At 40.4% G+C, this 19,567-nt stretch overlaps 1 pseudogene; it reads right to left on the bottom strand.

Annotated features, from left to right (window-relative positions):
• The window catches only part of LOC143135600 (NACHT, LRR and PYD domains-containing protein 3-like), a 40,251-nt pseudogene that overhangs the window by 4,296 nt on the left and 16,388 nt on the right, over nucleotides 1-19,567 (bottom strand).

Raw genomic sequence — 19,567 nt, 5'->3', positions numbered from 1 at the left:
GAATAATGTCGATTGCTATGTAAACAGCAATATGCTCAAAATGTGACATTCTACTTGCTTGTAAACAGGTTAAAAGGAATATTGACATAAACGGAATTTGGGCAATAGACTGATTCAAAACGGTTTATTCCTGGCATGAAAACGTGCTGAATGTTTAAATGTGCAACAATGGGGGTTCTTTCTGAACATACTTCAGTATCTCCAGTTTACAGACAGGATCCTCCAGTCTAGCAGATAACAGCTTCAGTCCTGATTCGCCAGGATAATTGTAGCTGAGATCAAGCAGTTTTAAATGGGAGGGGTTTGAAGACAGAGCTGAAGCAAGAAAACCACAACCCTTCTCTGAGATGAGACAATCAGAGAGCCTGAGAGAGAGAGAGAGAGAGAGAGAGAGAGAGAGAGAGAGACTCTAGTAAATTGAATATGATGACTGTGATGCGAAGTGTGGAGGAGATATCTATTGAATTAGTACACACTCCTCCTTAGACACATTTGTTTTTACAGTTGTCAAAATTTACCTGAAAAAACTTCCTATCAGCACTATATCTATTCAGCACCTAAATGACATTGTTGGCCAGTGGACTTTAAGAATAGGCATTATTATTAATAGTTTTAAAAATGATAGAAAATATCAATAGACTACAGAACTGCTCCAGTGCTCTAAATAAATGTTCAGGCACCATGTAAAACACACTGTACTTGGCCTCTGGCCTCGTGCCTGATTGCAAATAACAGCCATGGTGATGCCACTCTCACTCGTGCCATATTACTTTATTGTAACATAATGTGTCACGGACTAGACCAATCCAGAAACAGATTTTGAAACTCTAAGCATAAGCAATAAGGTTCAGCATGTTCAATGCTACTTTTTGGTGCTGACCAATTGATGTTATATTGTCATGGTTTTTCTCCCTAATCAGGAAATCTAAGATGATAATAAAATGTATACCCACCTTAATGTGTGTATTTTGCAGTTAAAACTGGACAGTCCTTTTGAGAGAAGCTGAACTCCATAATCCCCCAGATCATTGTCACTCAAGTCCAGCTGTAGCAGGGAGTTTGGTGATTGTAGAACTGAAGCAACAATCTCACAGGATTTATCTGTGAGTTTACAGTCAGCAAATCTGCAACAACGTTTGACAGAATTATGACAGAACTCAACATATCACTATGCAAGGTTACTTTGAATAAAATAGACTAAATGTAGTGAAATGCTCAGAAAATGGTACCAGTGTAAACAGTTGATGCTGCATTTAGATTTGCTGATTATTGATTGATTCATGATTCATTTGTTGCCTGTAGTGAGGACTAGAGTCCTTCTGCAGTAACAGGACACATACTGTAGCCTAATTGTAAACAACACTAGAATTACATTAGAAGCACATTTACTCCTGGGTTTCCCGCTTTTCGTTGATTATGGTATCTGCCAATCAAATGTACTGTTGTTCTAGTGTATGGAGACACTACAGTAGGAAATGTATTTTGTTATTCAAAAGTTTTTTGAATAAAGTTTTTTGCTTAAGTCTGTAAATCAAATGTTCTGTTCTGTGTTGGATGTGTGGAAAATCCAGACCCTGGTAATCTAGAAAGATTAAGGGTCACGAACAATGTAATGGCCCAACTCCAGGGGCGGCAACAAGCATGCATTTAAAAATCTCACTGCACGCAATTGGATAACACTAGGCCATGTTTACTCTGAATGATTTCGGACTTTGACGCAATCGGATAACACTACGACCAATGTGTACTGTCCTCCAACTTTGCAGCACTGTCTTCATCAGTTGAGCTGGTTCCCCGGAATGCAAGGGGAACAGCGCAGTGCAATCGGTTGAGCCCATCAGGTCAGGTCACTCATCCATCCCATCCATGCACGCACGCACAGACACGCACACACACACACACTTTGCTGTGACAAAAGTTCATCAATGTATCAGTTCAGTCCATGGAGACCGACAGACTTTACGATAACGTTAGTGATGGCCGTTCAAACGAGTGTCTCAAGAAAAATACTCCTTGTTAACTAGTCTACGTGTTAGGTTTAGTCTACGTTGACTGTTCCACTAGGTCGCTGTGTAAAACAAACCGTAGGCTACAGTACATTTCAGGCGACACACAAACACAACACACCTCTTAGCAGGACCAGCAGCGGAGACTGGTCACTGGTGGGCAGGGAAGACGCGAGGCGACCGTTGCCCTGAGAATCGCTGTGGAGTTGGGAAGGTTGGCTGCGCGTGCGATGAGCTTCATCCAGGCTAACGGTTTCCACTTGAGGCTTTTCCAATGTCCACCAAGTTGTAATGTTAACTCACTATGGCAGCCTCCCTCTTTTCTGTCCTTCCCGATCGACAGTAAACAGCTCCCAAGACGTTTGTACCGGAATGTGTTAATACTCTCTTGCTGATCTAGTTAGCACTAGCACTTACCGCTTCAGTCAAATGACTAACGTTAACGTCTTCCCTCAAACAACTGTCACATCCAGCTACTACTGCTAACCTCCGCAATGTCGACTCAACAGACTCATACTGAAAATAATACGTGACTATCGACCTCAGTGACTGTACGACCTAACTTTACTACAGTAGACTGAACTGTTATGACAGCTTGTAGCCTTTTTAGTAACTTTTTCATCCCACTGTCAAAACCGTGTAGCTTCATGTCTTCTCTGTTTTCCAACTGTCCCGGTTGCTAGGCAGCGACTGCGAGTGCGACCCAACAAAACTAGATGCGCGCGAGTGCCCGTTTACCAACAAAACTAGATGCGCGCGCAGCCGTGGGGCTGAAGACGCTTGGTGGCCGTCCACAACGTTATAAACTTAATAGTCGGCTGCTGTAAGCTACAATCAGATTTTTTTGTATACCCCTGTTGTCTCAATGATAATAACATCTCATCTCAGACTATATTTCAGAGTTTGCCGTTCATTTGCATTATTAATATAACATCGTATTTTGTAATTTTTGGCGAAGACATGCATTCCGATATTGAACAATCTAACCATCGTGATTTCGAATTGGTGCAGTTTTCAGCACAACAACTCATTTTATTCTTTTCATGGAGAGCATTGTTGCGCACGCATGTATTTGTGACGTTGCATAGAAATCCATACATAAATAATATTTATCCCATTACATAAAACATAAATCAACTCCAGTTACATAACACATGCACAGGCTATGTTAAAAGTCTGCTGAGAAGCAGAGGGCATAGCCTCAGAGACTTAGCCTGGCGGGCCATCCTATACCATTGAAATGTATAGTCTGGAATCGAACCATTCACCTCGCTTAATCCAAGGGGCAGGCAGAGAATTGTCTTTCAAACTGCCTAGGCATGCAATAGGCCAGCGCTACGACCATATCCGTATCTGGTCGGCAAAACGGCAAATACATCCTTCTTCGAAAGGAATGAATTAAAGTGCATTGTGTTGCTCAACTTTCAAAGAAAAGCACAAGTCCAACTCCTCCAAAGTTGACGCCAACGCCGATTCAAACAACCGCTCTTCGTTCGCCATAGCCACCTTCCTTGTTGTTCACCGTCGCAGGACTGCCGTTATCCTGTTAAGCCGCCTTAATACTCTCTAACAAAATAGAGCGCTGTGATTGGATGACGTCCACGGTGTCAGCCAATAGAAATCCCTATGGTTTGATACTAGACGTACAGGGTGAGCAAATTAATTTGCCGCCGCTAGGGTGCATCTAGATTCTAGGCTATCAGAGACTGATCTGCAGCACTTTTCAGTGTAACGGATGCCAGCTAGCTTAGCTGTGCTTGTGGAACGTTGGTAAACCTCACTCCCCAACGCCTCAAGAGTGCTGCTGGCATGCGAGCCAGTAGCCTGGGCTATTGGCTCAATTGTTAGCGCGCTCGCCTCCCGATCCGAGGTGATGCTATTTGCGGGTTCGAGTCCGGGCGTGTGCAGGGCTGAATCGCGCAGGTTCAACAACGCAGGTTACATCAGCATAGCCTATAAAACTATGGCAGGCTGCACTGCATCCTGGGTTCAAATACCTAAATAGCCTATTCTAAACTAACATGATGCACATTCCATTTCTGTGAATAAACATAATTTTTCTTTTCATGCACATCATGTGCATCGAGAAGTTCTCTGTTCATTGTTGCAGTGAGATTCCATTCTATAGAGCCCACGGAAAAATCATCACACCTTAAAAGGGCTTCAATGAATTTATATTAACAGGGACACCATGTCACCATGCTGATTATATTGCTAATTATAACAACAGTGTGCAGGGACTGATATTGTACGCCTATCTTGCCAGTGGCAGGGGGGTTGCTGTCATCACCCCACATTTCATGAACTGCTGTGAAGTTAGGGATTAGGGATTTCAATTAATAGTACCCACCAGGGCCGGAGTGGGGCCACTTTTCAGCCCGGGAGTTTCACGCCCAAGACTATTGTTTACATGTTTTTTTTTTTGCATGGGTCAGCTATCATGTTGTTTGGTGATTTACTCCTTTACTACACCCACTTCTGAGCAAACAAGGCATATAGGTTGATCACGTAGCTACTGCGGTCATATACAGTTCTTTCTTACATAAAATAACTTTAATTCATATTGTTAACACTATTATCCTTCCTACTTGTCCCTGTAGTCATAGCTAATTTCCGGCTGATCATTTTCAGCGGGGGACTGGCTGATCTGCTGCTCAGAGGTTTTTGTTTTTAGGCCTAGACTACTGCATACAGATCAAGCTTGAGTTTTGTAATCAATATTTGCATACTATTTGCAAAGTCTATGAATGGATGATACAAAAAGGCTAATATTTTAATTAATTTAATATGTTGCTTGTGAATAGGTTCCCAATGCTACAACGTCCATAGCCCATTATCCCAATAATTACGCCGCTATAATCATGGCTATCTCTCTTTACCAGTTGCCACTTATGTTTGTCTTCTTCAAAAAAAATCTGGAAGCTTGGCACATTTGGCAGCATTTTCCTCCAATACTTTTCGTCTTTTTTACTTGGCCTTTTTAGTCCCTCAAGGCCTCTTTCTACCATCCATCCTCCCTGACGTTTATCACTACGGTAGGGCCGGCCCGGCTGGCATCTAAACTTTTTAGAAAAGACGGGCTATATGGACCCAACCAAAACTCTTGGGAGGGGAGAACAACCAATGCAGAGGCTGCGGTGTTAGGCATAGAATGCGAACGTGTGTAGTGTGACGCCCCAGCTGGTCAGTGCTGGGTCTTGTCGCGCTTCCTGCTCTTTGTCTGTGTTGGCTCTGCTGCTGTTCTTTGTGTGGCCTACAGGGGGAGCTCTGCAGAATGGCGTGGGGTAATTGCGCCAGCGATTAGGGCAGGATATAAGTGGGTCCAGGGAACCTGCTTCGATCTCTCTAGCTCTCTCGCTCTCTCTCCGCTTCCGCTGACTGCCGTTCCAGAGTTGCGGGGTGCTGTCGTTGCGGCCGGGCGGGCTGCGCCCTGTTCGTTTCTTTTGGTTTCGCACTTCACCTCACTATACTGACATACACTACAGTCTTGCTTTACTCTTCATTCACTGACTTTTGTACATAGTTCATTTATTTAATAAATATCTTCTTAATTTTGAGCAGCGTGTGGTCTCCCCTTTTATGTCATGTTTGCCTTGAGCCGGGCAGGCACAACAGTAGCAAACTTTAAGAGAAGATAGATTAACGTGGCAAATGTCAATATTTTTCCTTCGACCGTCCCAAAAGTGAAGCGGCCCACCGGAAATTCTCCCGATTACCCACTCCGGGCCTGGTACCCACTGTAAAATATCAAATTAGTCCTTTCAGTATACTAAGTCCTTCCTTAGTATTTTCAGTGTAATTTTACTATTAAGGTCTTTGATCATTGTAAGGGCCCTCTATTATGCTAGGCTATATCGTTTTCAAGACAACAGGCTACCCATATCTGGGAAAATATGATGATCATGCATGCATATATATTATGTCAGCCTTTATGTCAAGTGAAAATACTTTGTGTCTCATGATTGTTGCATTCATGTCACCTGAAGCATGCTGGTAGAAATATCTATTTAAAAGCACAGTTGATCTGTGCATGCCATGATCAACTTTTGATTCTTTGATATAGAAGGCAGGTTCTTTATTTTGGGCTGCTATTAGGCTACATTAGAATTTCAGCCCAAAGTTGGATACCATGTAGAAAGTTGCTGCAATTTTAAAACTCGGGAACGAGATTGGCTACTGTACAATAGAATGCTTTATATTGTCGTGTTCGATAAGGTCTACTGTTTATCCTGATAGCCTATATGATTTACCATGCATTGAGTTTGTGACATATACCACCGACAGTAATGGGTGGAGATGGACGAAGCGCTGTGTGCTGTGAATGTAAATATGATGAAATGTCATGTATGCCCAACGTTAATTTTCGCGTGAACCATTTTTCACAGCACCTAGCCGCTAATATCATTGGAATGCTCCGGTTCCGCTCTTTAGTTTGACATCTTGATTTATGTGAGATAAGTACTCCGTGAGCTATTCAGCAGAGAATAATGGATGTGAATTTGGACGCATATATTATTACTATATATTTTTAGGGGGCTTTTGATCATCTTAGGGTGGCTTCAGCCCCCCCAAAATAGGTCTAACCAGAGCCATACAGATAGAGAGTTGCGACATCTCCACTGACGCTAATGTTCCATTTTTTTTTCAACAATGGCGGCTAATGGAAGGCTCAAATAGTTCCCAGAAGTTAACAATTAATAATAGCAGCAGTGCAGTTACAGCAGTATTGACTGTTTGTAGCCAACATTTCAGACTCAGATTTACATTATTGGCTCATCCAAATAATAATAATAACAGTGATAACAGTAATAGTAGTAAAGTAATAGTATTAATAACCTAATTATAATAACTATTTATGTATCGACTATGACAGCTTTTCTGCTGCTCAGTTTTTATCAGTTCCTTATCAAATAAATTAAGAGGCTGAAGCCCAATAAATTTGCCACACATAATAACCTAATACAAGATAAACCTTGCCTATCCCATTTCAATTCAATTAGGCAGCACTAGGCTACACCACGAACAAGCTGTCATTACGTTTTTGGGTTTGTAGCCTACAACTTTTATGACGTGACGTGTCTTGGGCATTTAGCTTATCTTCATGTCAACATAGTTGTAACGTTATGCGCAATGCTCATCTAGGCTATGGAAGTGGTTTAATTTTAAAAAGGGCAGCAAAAGTGGGATAAAGTGCAACTGCTAACCCCAAAACAGCTCCTCCATAACTGTGGATTTAATCGTTTGATACGTGGGTAACTTTCTACGGAGCCCCCCTGGGGACAGGGTGGGCAATATTTTTAGACCGCACTTTTTGCGTTCCCACGCAATACTTTTGCGTTCCCTCGCAATAGTTTTTGCGTTCCCACGCAATACTTTTGCGTTCCCTCGCAATAGTTTTTGCGTTCCCTCGCAATAGTTTTGGTGTTAAGAAAACCTTTTTCTTCCTCTGGTATGTTGGGGGCTTTGTACGCAGATCCCATTCACGTAAGAGGCGCGCTGTCATAGGCTTGGCTAGGCTATTGGTCCAGGCTGGCCCCGGATAAAGCGCACGGCATCTTCTAGGCTATTTGAGTTTCTTAAAGCTGGGCTGTGCTACATTTAAATTGTTCAATACATGATTTCATAGCAGGCCAAATATAAAATAAATGTTATATATAGCCTAGATATCTGTTTTTATTAGATGATCAGATGATTTAAAGTTATTTGTAATATGTCATGTTTCATGTTTTTGCAATGTTTCATACAGTGATGCAGGTCTACTGCAGTGAATAGGCTAAATACAACTTTGATCATTTTTATAGCCTACTACTGTATAGTTAACTTTGGCCTTGGTGCCCTGACATGTGGCCTTTGTGCCCCCCACCAAATATGCCCAATTGAAGGCCAAGTGGCCTTGTCCCCAGAATGGTGAAATTCCAAGCCTGTGAGGCATATAGCCCTAGGCTTCACGTGGATTGGGAGACAGACTGCCCAAAGCCACAGTGCGTGGTCTGCAGTGAGATGCTATCTAACCATTCTAATGTGGTTCTCCACACTGTTTGTTTTTTTAGCATGAGAGCTCATAGACCAGTTGCACATTTTGATTTTGTTATCATGTAGGGCGGCTAATTTAACACGATGCCTGGAATGAGTCAATAGAATGTGTTACTTTTTTATGTGTTGGATGGTGGGGGTACGCGAGCCGAGTCAGGATGTAGAAGGTGGTCCGCGGGGGAAAAAGTTTGGGAACCGCTGTTCTAGTGCATCATATCTCCGCCGAAACAGACCGTTTTTCTTTAAAATACGCTTCAGAGTCTTCAAGCACATAACCACATTGTGTCTCACCGCCAAAGCCTCCAGCATATTTTTGTATGTGAGCCCCATGTTAAAGTAAAACTTAATCAAGTTGAGGTTATCCATGATGTGCGAACCAACGGACCTGTGTGTCTCCTACGCCTGACTGGGAATACAGAGCCCTGCAATAGCCCACTCCAAACTATTGCGAGGGAACGCAAAAGTATTGCGGGGGAACGCAAAAACTATTGTGAGGGAACGCAAAAGTATTGCGTGGGAACGCAAAAGTATTGCGAGGGAACGCAAAAAGTATTGCGAGGGAACGCAAAAAGTATTGCGTGGGAACGCAAAAGTGCGGTCTAAAAATATTGCCCACCCTGTCCCCAGGGGGGCTCCGTAACTTTCAGTGGACTAAACACATAAAAGGTAAGATTTTATCACAAAGCTCACTGGTTTGTTAAATATGGCAAAGCGTATTTAAAGCCAACTTTGTACTTGCAGCAGTGAAGCTGAGTTTGTTGTTAACATTGTTGGTAACGTAAACGTTTCTTCAGTTAGGAGTAGGGCTGTTTTTTTTTATTATTATTTTGCATTCATTTTCATTGGCAAAAGCTAGCCTAATATGCATGAGAACCTAGATTTGAGGGAGCTGCAGCTGTTAGCATCAGCACGGTCATAGTAACACAGCAGGGCACACTAACCCAGTGATGAAGGATCGTGTAAAATCCCCATCCCCAGAAAGTTTCAAACCAAGCTTGCGCTCATATGATGCATGATCACTGATCAAATTGCTATTTTCTGACACGATGCACAACCATTCCCAGGTGCTCACCTGTCTGAATAAGCTCTTTAGCCTAGCATCTTAATGCTGTTCACAGCACGGTGAATGACAAACGATGACTAAATGCTGTTCATGTTTATGAGTTCATAGCCTGGTTATTTATCGAAGGACTTACATGTCACGTTTTATATTTTATAATGATCACTCGCATTACCATGGGGTTAGTGTGTAGGTAATGCCATGGTTAACTTAACATGCCCACCATTACACTGGAGTTAAAAAACTTTTTTTTTTATTCTCCCGCGACGATAGGCTCATTAGCTCAGCTCAGTATCCAACAAGGCTACCAGAGAAAAGGCTGGGGAGAAAACTCAAAACAAGTTAATGTTAGACTAGCTGTGTTACAGTTTCTAGTTGGAAAATCAAAATTTCACTGGAGCTCCATGCCCTTTTGTAGGCTACAGTCTCAAAAAAAACTGTTTACAGCTTTTCGAGTTACGTACAAGGTCATTTTTTTTTTATAACGATAACGTTAATTTAGATACACTTGGGTGGGTGCAAAGCGTTCTCTAAAGAATCTCCCGTCTTGGTTTTGTACAGAAATGAGGCCTAATATTAAGTGACACATACGTAAAAGGGAGAAAAAAAGGTCACTTTCCGATATTTAGCAGGCTACGATATAAGGTCTGGAATTTAATTTAATATTGTTGTAATAGTAGGATAACAAGACAGTTTACACAATAAATACACTGTGTTATAAATACTGTATATCAATGCATTTATTGACTGTCAATTACCCAAAATCGTGTCTCTGTCGATTATTGAACAGTAGCCTATTTAATGCATTCTAATCCATTGTCAATCACTTCCGGGAACTTTTTGAAGTTTACATGAACCACGTGACCTTAACGAATTTTGAACACCCATTGTCGCAACTCTCTTTCTATAAGGCTCTGGGTCTAACGACGTCCTTGTGTGAAATGATGGTTAGGTGGTGGGGAAAGCTGCCTGTGGTGGAGATCTCACTCTTGAAAACCTGGGAAAGTCTGATGTAACATAAATTCTTTGTGACTTTGGCATATAGGCCTAATGAGACATATCTCATATACAATATCATACAATACAATATCATACATTGTGTCAGCCTTTTCTGCTTGTCATTCTACTTATGACATCGCTGACATCGGAACCCTATAAAAAGCCATTATTTAATTGGTCAGGAACTCTATTGCATACGAAATTTCACACCAAACGAGACAGTTTCAAATTATTATTTTTTTTATTATTGCATTTTTTTTTTTCATTTTAATTTCGTCCTCAGTGAGTACAGACTAATTAGAATAACTGTGTTTATTAACCTGCTTATTTTTGTGTGAATTTCATCCGAAAAATTGGACTTGGTGTGGACAGGCCAAGACACATAAAACACCAACCAAACCATAATGTGCCACACTAGTCCTAATAGATAGATAGATACTTTATTGATCCCCAGGGGAAATTCAAGATAATAATAATCCTTTACAAAGACATGTCTAACACCAACCTTAATGTCTGCAGTTTGAAGTTAGGACTAGACAGTCCCTTAGAAAGAAGCTGAACTCCAGAATCCCCCAGGTCATTGTGACTTAGGTCCAGCTCTGTCAGGGAGTTTGGTGACTGTAGAACAGCAGCCACAATTCCACAGGACTTCTCTGAGAGTTTGCATTCAGCAAGTCTGCATAACAACACAAATAAAGACAAAATATTGCAGAGATGTATAAATGTAAGGGATACAATGTGCCCCGATAAATCAACACAATCAAGTGATCACATACATTCACAGTAAACATATGTATAACACATACACACACAGTAGACATATGTATGCATGCATGCACATGCACACACACAGGCACACCCACAAGGACATGCACGCACGCACACACACACACACAAACATGTACATGCACACAATTCAAGAATTTCTCAGAATTATGAACAGGCAAGATGGGGGTGGGGTTGTATAAAATGTATTTTACATGTGAAATCTATGAACTAATCATGTTTTTGGTACTTGTTGTCTAGCAGATACCAGAATTGAGTGTGCATAATGCAATTCAGTGAGACGGTTAGAATCATATAATAATAATAAAAATAATAATAATAAGTTTATTTTATATAGCACCTTTCTCAAACCCAAGGTCGCTTTACATAGTAGGAAGGCAGGGAAACACAATAACAAACAAACAAACAATACAACAGAGACAAAGGCAGGGAAACACAATAACAAACAAACAAAACAATACAACAAAGACAAGTTATCTGTATGGAACTATGTGTTGGGTGTGGAGGAGAAGTGATCATTAAACAGAAAGGTCTTGAGATGTGCTTTGAAGAAAGGAAGAGAAGGACAGGCACGAAGGGGTATATATATGCCTTTCACCTTTTGTTTTTAGCCAGCAGCCAGACCAGCAGATACCCTGACTTTGCTGAATTACTGAAGCTAAGCAGGCTTAGTAAGTACTTGGATAAGAGTAGGTTCCTGCTGGAAGTGGTGTTGGTGGCTGGCCAGTAGGTGGCACTCTTCCCTGTGGCCAAAAGCCACCAAACAAATATCAATCTCAATGTCCTATTGCAGTGACAGGGACACTGTACTGCTGGAGACGTTTTCCTTTGCATGAATGTTAAATTGAGGTCCTGACTCACCATGGTTTCTAAAAGATCGCATGGCACTTATCGCAAAGAGTAGGTGGCTCCCTGATTTGCTTTATTTATCTACACATACATAAAGACACACACACATACACACACACACACACACACATAAAAACACACATACACAAAGACACATAAACACACACACACACACACACACACACACACACACACACACACATGCACACACACATACAGTACATGGACACACACGACACACACTACACGCACACAAACACATAAACACACACACACACACACACACACACACACACGCACACGCACACACATACAAAACACATATACACAAAAACAACCACACACTCTGCACACACTCAATTACAAACACACAAAAAAGGAACAAAGTAGATAATTAACACAATTTGACAAGCGTGACTTTTTTTTGTGGAAAAAATGTGCTGGACTGGGCGGCGGTCATATTTTGAGCGGTACATCTAGTTATTACATTGTGTGATCAATATGCCAGAATAAATACACTGGTACACATAGCATACACTGGTATTTGTACCAGACGGGGTATTAATAGAACAACACATTGCTGTGTGCACCGGGGTACAAATAGCATTGATATTTGTGTACCTGTTTTTCCCGGGTTTCTCCTGTATTTCAAGGTCATCTCCCAGCACCCTCCCGTTTTGTTATTTCTCCCGGAAAACTCCCGTAATGGCCATCAAACTTAATTTTAAAATCATTGATGCATTCAGGTTGCCAGATAGTGTATGAAATACACCCTACACATACACGATCACTTAGTTTCAATTTCAACCGTTTTGTCATAGGCTAAAACCTGGCAACCCAAAACCCAAATAAGGAAGCGGATGGCAACTGCGCAGCCTGAGTCTCGTCGTAAGCAAGCGGGCTAGATGAATGGCCTACTCCAGAACTAGCTGTTGTGAAATTGTTGGGAATTTAATTGATTAACACATCACATAAACTGTTATTGAGTGTTGTTGATAGACTGAACTTGTTCCCTCGGAACCAAATCTGACAGCAAGCAGCTTTGGAGTTTTGGAAGTAGGCTGCAGGCAGGCAGCTGGTGGATACATAACTGGCATGCGTAAGGTAATGGTAAGGTAAAAGCAATGACCAAAATGCAGTGTTGAAACACGTGTATGAAACGTATTAAATATGCAAACACAGATCCGGTATAAACACTGACCCCCGTTATCTCCAGTGGTGACTGTTTAACTTACACAGATGCGCACACACAAGAATGAGCGCTCACACCACTACCCCCTAATGCTATATCTTTATTTGATAACAATAAATTAAAAAATGTTTCCTATTCTGGAAAATGTTTTCTTTTTCTTTCGACCGCGGTTCAATGATACCGTTTAATTGTGCCAGAAATTATCCGCGGACCAGCCTCGTCGAGGAGGCCCTAACCCTGCAGATCATAGACAGAGAACGCATAGACCTTCTGTAGCCTATGCTTTGGGTAAAGAACTCTTGGAGCGGCCGCACCCCCCGCAACTCAACTTTCAATGTCACTGATTCCGACAGATACGCCCGACACTTCTGCTTTTTATCTGGTGGTGGTGGAGTTGACCGGACATCTGAGGCTTCAGACGTTACCAATTTATCATCATCCATCGTATCTGGCCTCTGAAAAAACTTTTAAGGCTAGTCTGCCTGTGCCTGGCCATGTTTGAACCGCCTCACTCATTTGTTCGTTGTTTAACATGGACGTTTTAAGCCGCGTGCGCTTCCTATTTGAAATGCAGCATAGGCTATGCGTGTTTAAGGTAAGGTCACTTGGCAGTTAGCCTATCTGAACATGCAATAGTATTCAGCTTAGAGATAGAGAATAAAATGTTTAAAGTTGTTTCATGTTTAATGAAGTAGACTATCAAACCCGTTTTAACCAGGTCATGGTCCATCCATTTCAATAACCTGGCAGCTTCGAAAATCTAAGGCTGAACGTTCATAACATATTCTGTTTAGGTTACCATATAGGTTGCTTAGGTTAGTAGACCTAGTTCATAAAACAGAGTATGCAAACCTTTTCTAAATCGTCATAAGCCGACGACATAGGCTACTGTAGTTGTTTAACTAACCCAACTCCACACGTCGTTCTCTGTTTACAGTAGGCTACATTACGCTTTCACTCAGTGGCCACAGGCACAGCACGTGAATCTGCAAGACACCAGCTTGCTAATGGTGGTAGTTCACTGTGATAAACATTAAAATTATAGCCTGACAAGCCAGACTAGGCAATAACATATTTGCTGCCGCTAGGGTGCGTCTAGATTTCTAGGCTATTAAAATTAGCTTTGAATTTAATCAATAAGATGTAGCCTTATAGCCTATGATCTCTGTGTAGACAATAGCCTAATGAAAATGGAAAAGACCTATCTGTCTGTGCCCTGGCTACAGTAGGCATACAGTGTGCACTCCTATTGAATTTTCAGAACCAAGGAGAGAAATGAGAAAAATGTGTTACAGCTCTGTCTGCTATTTACACTAGGGCTGTCAATCGATTAAAAAAAATAATCTAATTAATTACATACTCTGTGATTAATTAATTTAAATTAATCGCATATATAATTTTTGCTGCGAAAGTATTTTAACTATTTAAATTCAAATGAATCATTGAATAATCAGCATTAGTGACATTAAAGTTAAAAAACTCTTTTATTATTATTTTCACTGTTCAAATAATGGGCATAATAATCTATGATATGACCTAATATGCTGAGGAAATAAATTCAACAGTGCTTCGGGAAGAAGTTTTTTTTTTCACATACAAGGCATTTCAGGCCACAGATATAACCTAGGGGACACAATGAAAATAAATTAACACTCCCCTCAATGTCAACACTTATTTCTTTGCATTGATGTGCGACTATAGAGTTGATGAACTCCGGTGATATGCAAATTCCTTGCTGCAGACATTGCAGAGGACTTTATTTTCAACACTTTATTTTTAACACCATCAGGCCATTTTTATAAAGTAAATGTTCCAATCAATGATCCAGGCAGCATGTTTTCTTCTCTCTCCTTCATTTTACAGTCTAATTTTTACTGACTAGAACGGCTCGGGGTCAAAGGTCATACGGTATCGATTGATTTTTTTAATCAGTTATTTTTTCTCAAATTAATTAATCTAAATTAATCAGTTATTTTGACAGCCCTAATTTACACCCATTCTTCTTGATACACAATGAATAAATATAAACATTTATAAAATGTTTATCAGTACATTAGACTACTTTGCAAATTGCTAAACCATATAATAGCCTGTCCTACCATTATCATTGAAATAGCATAATGCTAGAATTTAAATGCAAAAAAAAAAAAAGAAATGTCCAGCTCAGGTTCAGATGATTAAAGCTTTATAGGAATATAAAACTTAAGTTCCAGTTTACACCATTCAAATTGTGTGTATCTTTTCTAGCTTTCGTATGCATTATGTTATATAAAACATGATATTATATTCTGCAGTGCAAAGATGCCCACTAAAGACAAGTTTTAAATAAAGTTAACACATTTTCTGAAAATTTTGTTCTATTTAGCACTTGCAGTTACCGCTTCAGCCACCAAATGACTTCAACATTAACGTGATAGTTAACTTCCCTCAAGCAACTGCCACATCCTGAAAAGAATATCGGAACGTCACGTATTACCAACCGTCCCGTATGACCAACCTCTTACGTGTATGTGTCACTTAATATTCATTTCTATACAAACCAAGACGGCAGATTCCTAAAGAAACGCAAGCACCCACAGCATAAGTGTATCAGTCTTGTAAGGCTGTGTGTACAAATCTGCTTGGAGCTCCAGTGGAATTTTGAATTGCGACATGAATTCTCAGGCTAACCGTGTGTTAGGAATAGGTACCCACCAACCCAGCACTAAACTGGGCGTGGTAAACAAATCGGATATTTCAGGCAGTAAAAGCCCCGGTAAGAACCAGTGATGGGCAGTAACGCGTTAGAAGTAACGTGTTACTGTAATCCAATTACTTTTTTCAAGTAACGAGTAAAGTAAGGGATTACAATTGCAAAAACAGTAATTAGATTACTTTTACTTTCCTGCAAGCAGCCTGCGTTACTGCGTTACTAAACGTGATTTTGCCATAGACAGTAAAAGAATTTGGGATTTTGCCATATGGATTTTGTGAGACTAACTCGTGACAATGATGTAGGCTGTAGGCTATAGCACCCGATGTGCAATGGACGCACTGTGTTATTCATAGGGAAGCGCTCGTGTCAAGGCAGCGTGAGCGCATGTTTGAATCTGCAAGCACGTTCACTAATGAACATTTCTTGAAGCTGGCCTATCTTAGCGATATATTTGGAAAGCTCAATGAGTTAAATCTCCAGTTACAAGGCAAAGACAAGCACCTACCTCACCTAGCAGATAAGATTACTGCATTCACCAAAAAACTTGAGGTATGGGACAGGCGCCTCGATCGCAACAGTATGCCTTTGAGAATCTGAGTGAAATCGCTGAAACGCTTTGAGAGCCACTCTTGTGATCCCATGTATTAAACAGTAGGCCTACATCACATCCCTGCAAAGTTTATTTCAAAAATATTTCCCAACCAGCAGTGCTCAGTATGACTGGATTATGGATCCATTTAATGCAGCATGTTGGTATTTCATTGAATATATTGTACAATGCTGTAAAATATTGGCCTATGCTTCCTAATATTTTGCCGGAAAACAGAAATATGTGTTTAATTTACAATGGCACATTATGTATTTATTTATTATAATATCTGCAGCACCAGCTGATTTTAACTCTGCTGAAGAGGATATATTTAGAACTTGTCATTATTTCAATACATTTGACAATTTTAAGCTTGACCTACCACTTTCTTAGAGCGATGAGGGAGAGGTGGGGCTCGAAAAGGCCCCCTTGATCAAAGTGGGGAATGAAAGAAAAAGTTTGAGAACCACTGCCTTAAACTAAGCATTTACATGAAGCACAGTAGCCTATGCCGATTGAAACACATTCCACTCAGATAGGTGCTACCAGGCTCATATAGGCTATCACTTTTAATTGCAAACAAAATGTCTAGCTAGCTGTTTATACCAACTAGGGTTGTGCCGATAGACGATATCATCGTCCATCGTGATGGTTGACAGACATCACGATGGAAAGCAACCATCGTGATGCCACGCCCCCACATGCCAGTCAACAGCTGTAACCTGCTGTAACAGGCTACAACATATAAAAAAACTTTCCCTGGAAATGAAATTGAGCCTACTTTAAAGGCTGTCAGTCAAACAGTTATCACGTATTAGTCTACCGTCTTGTAAAATAAAAGACTTATTATACCATCTTATTCAAATAATTCCTGACTGACGTGAATGTATAGCCTTATTGTCTTTTTGTAGCCTACATGTCTCGCAGGCCTATATTCTACATTGGACGTAACATATGTAGTCTAATGTTTTAGCAGAAAATAGTCCTATTGAATTATTATTGTTAGGCTACATTCTAGCGCTCAAATATTTTGCGAGGCTACAGCGAGCGCCAAATGCGTCCTTTTCCTCTGTGTTAAAATAAACAATTTCTTTCGTTAATTATAGGATCAGAAGGTAGCCTATCCGTCTTTCACTGTAAGGCTTGTATTTCATGCATTTAGCAAAAGTCCCAGACAGCAGCGGAGTGGTAATCGGGATTTGTTATTTGTAAACGTTTTTTTACTTCGTCCTCCAGTCTGGACTGCGCGATCGCAGCCCTTTCACTTCCCGCCGCCCTCATAGTCAGCATAGACGGTAGCCTGATAACGTTGGATGCTGCATAGCGTACTACTGAAGATTTTAAATGAGTGACCACGATTGTAGTCTTAAGTAGCTTTTTTGCTAGGCCCAACTAAGGCCGCTGGTTGGTGCACACGCAAGTGTTCAGATTGACTATCCATCTTTCACGACGATTGGAGCAGACGGTAGCCTGGTCAGTATGTCTCTCTTAGCTGTCCTTTTTCATCAGGCCGTATAGCCTATATAATATTTTTGTTTTTTATGTAGAACATTATAAATGTATTTCTGTACAGACATGGTACACACACACACACACGATATCATCGTCCATCACGATGTTTTACTGTACACATCGTCAAATGCCAATTTAGGGGACATCGCCCAACCCTAATACCAACTTAATATCATGACTATTACTAATATAGTCCCAAATGTGGAGTTTGTGGACTAGCCATAGGCTTATATTTGAATGGAGCTGATCATTATGAGAGTTTTGTAGATGCTCTTTAAGTGACAGCGCACCATTTATAAACAGTGTTGGGAGTAACGGCGTTTAAGTATAACGGCGTTACTAACGGCGTTAATTTGTCAATAACAGAGTAATCTAATTAATTACTTTTTACAACGTTACAACGCCGTTAACGTTACTGGACGTTAAATGCGGTGCGTTACTTACTTTGCATTGATTAAATAAACTGTGTAATCCGAACGCACCCCTGGCTCACAGCTAGTGAGGAGGTGGGTTAATAACGACGTAAGCGATTATGATTGGCTAAGGCAGAGTCATGTTTCATGATAGCCAATCAGAGCCAGTGTTTTTTCACACTTGCCAGCACACGCGCCACACACACACGCAACAGCTGAAGTAGAGATTCGATGAAACAGCAGAGGTCAGGAGCAATCCGAAAAGTTGGCATTTTCAAGGTGGAGATATAAGCACTACTTCAAATTCATTGTGGTCAAAGGCAAGAACGTTCATGTAGGCTAATGTGTAGGCTATATTATGTCCAGGAGCGAAGACTTTGTCGACATCCGTTGTGAGCAACTCTTATTTAATGAGGCATCTCACACACACATCCAAGCTAGTGGCCAAAAACACCGATAGCCTATCTCCACCACAGATGATAGATAGCTCGCCATCCACTAGCAAAGAAGGACTCGGAGAACGGTCCTCCAAGCAGCAAAAGCTAGATCTTTCTCCCTCACAACAAAAACCTATGACACAGGCTGAAGTCAACCGTAGGTCTGTCGATGTGCAATATCTTGAATTTCAATCAAGTCAATAAAGATCAATAAAGTATCTATCTATCTAATTAATATCGTAAGTTATGTAGCCTACAAACACCTGTCTGTTCTACTAATTTTAACTGGCTTTTCAAAACTGCTCAAAAAATCCAAATTCTTTGACATATAGCAACTTTTTTTTAAACAGTAACGCAAATAGTTACTTTCCCTGGTAACGAGTTACTCTTATCATAGAGTAATTCAGTTACTAACTCAGTTACTTTTTGGAACAAGTAGTGAGTAACTATAACTAATTACTTTTTTAAAGTAACGTTCCCAACACTGTTTATAAATGAGTTAAACTGCATCAAATTAGTAGTATTTCTTAAGAAATATTTTAAACTAACAGTTCTGCTTTGGGCACCAAAATAGCCAGCAGCGGCACTGCACACACAGGTCAAACACATACAATTCTTGACATTAGAACAGCCTAAATGTGGCATGCAACAGCATTTTCTGTTTTGGTAAATGCATTACTTCTCTCTGCACTGCTAAAAGATGTGAATGTTAATAGAGACTATGGTTTTAATTTTTTTTTGCTGTATTTTATTTACATCTATTCGAATGAAGGAGTATACACACCAAAAAGTTAAGATTGAAACTAATAAAACCAAGTTTTAAAAAAGCGTATTCAGGTTGTGTATAGCTAGTGTGTTTTTGTAAAGTAACTAAGTAAAGTAATTAGTAAAGTAACTAATTACTTTTGAAAATATGTAATCAGTAAAGTAACTAGATTACTTTCTTGGATAAGTAATCAGTAATCAGTAACTAATTACTTTTTCCAAGTAACTTGA

The sequence above is a fragment of the Alosa pseudoharengus genome, unplaced genomic scaffold (genome assembly GCF_046254945.1).
Source record: "Alosa pseudoharengus isolate Yale_2024_CS ecotype anadromous, Long Island Sound unplaced genomic scaffold, YU_APseudo_1.1 YU_APseudo_1.1_scf_1, whole genome shotgun sequence".
NCBI lineage: Eukaryota > Metazoa > Chordata > Actinopteri > Clupeiformes > Clupeidae > Alosa > Alosa pseudoharengus.
The sequence above is the reverse complement of the archived record's forward strand: the minus strand, read 5'-3'. Positions and strand labels throughout refer to the sequence as shown.